Genomic DNA, 1,056 nt, shown 5'->3' with positions numbered 1-1,056 from the left:
GAAGAGCGGGAGTCTTTGTTCAGAGCTGAACCGTGAGGGCTCGGGAGCTTTTTGGGGACTGGTCTTGGGCACAACTGCTAAGGTAGTGAACAGTTGGAAGCCCGTGCATTCATGTACGTGTTACAACAACAACAAAAAGGGGAAATTACAGGAACTTGGTGGTAGTGGTAGTAAGGATGCAGCTTGGATTTAAGTGTTGTTTGTACACGCTTTCAAAAATTCTGGCTATGATAATATTTCACACTACTTAGTTGGGTTTCGTTCTGCTTTTTAATGCCTTATGAATTAAAAATGCATTAATCTTGTTCTTTTGTGATGCCAGCACTTGCTTCTGTGATCATTTATTCACACTTCTTTTGACAATAACGGGGAAGTTTTTCTACCGGTTTACAAGATTTGGGCCTGTGGCTTAATATCTGCTGTCACCCCATTTTCCTTCATCCTGACTTCAGTTCAGCCCTTGAAACCAACTATACTCCTGGGACTGCTGCCCCCTTTCTGCTCGACTCCTTCCTCCCTCCTCCCCACACGTTGTGTGAGAAGGATCCTGCTTGGGTAGCAGTTGGTGTTCAGGATTAAACTTTGTGAACCACATTGTGCTGCCTTTCACAGACGTTGTCTTAGAAGACGTGCTCCCCAGGAGATTAACACCTCAGCTTCTCTGCGGTGAGGCACAGGCAGTAAAGCAGCACTGACCTTGATATCCCGTGGGACCAGAGAGCACGTAGCCACCCGGTGTGGTATGATAATCCTTGTCTTTCTTACATTAGATCTCTCTTCCTCGGAGAACATGTAGCAACAACAAAAAAGTTTTTAATGTTTCCAACTTAAAGGCCGGATGCAACTTTTCCCAAGGCAGTCAAGAGGAGGGGGATGTAATGGAAGTCCTTTCTGTTTGGTATCGGGGCCATACGAGTAACAGCTACAGGTCAACCTCTGCAATCTGCGTTGAAGCGTTTCTTCCACGCTAGACAACTGCAGGCACGCTAACACAGGGGCTCTCGGTAACATACCTGGCAGGCTCGGGCAGTGCTTAGCGCCCTGACACAGGCTTGT

Source organism: Pygoscelis adeliae, unplaced genomic scaffold (assembly GCF_000699105.1).
Source record: "Pygoscelis adeliae isolate BGI_AS28 unplaced genomic scaffold, ASM69910v1 Scaffold308, whole genome shotgun sequence".
Classification (NCBI taxonomy): Eukaryota; Metazoa; Chordata; class Aves; order Sphenisciformes; family Spheniscidae; genus Pygoscelis; species Pygoscelis adeliae.
This window is presented reverse-complemented; position numbering follows the sequence as displayed.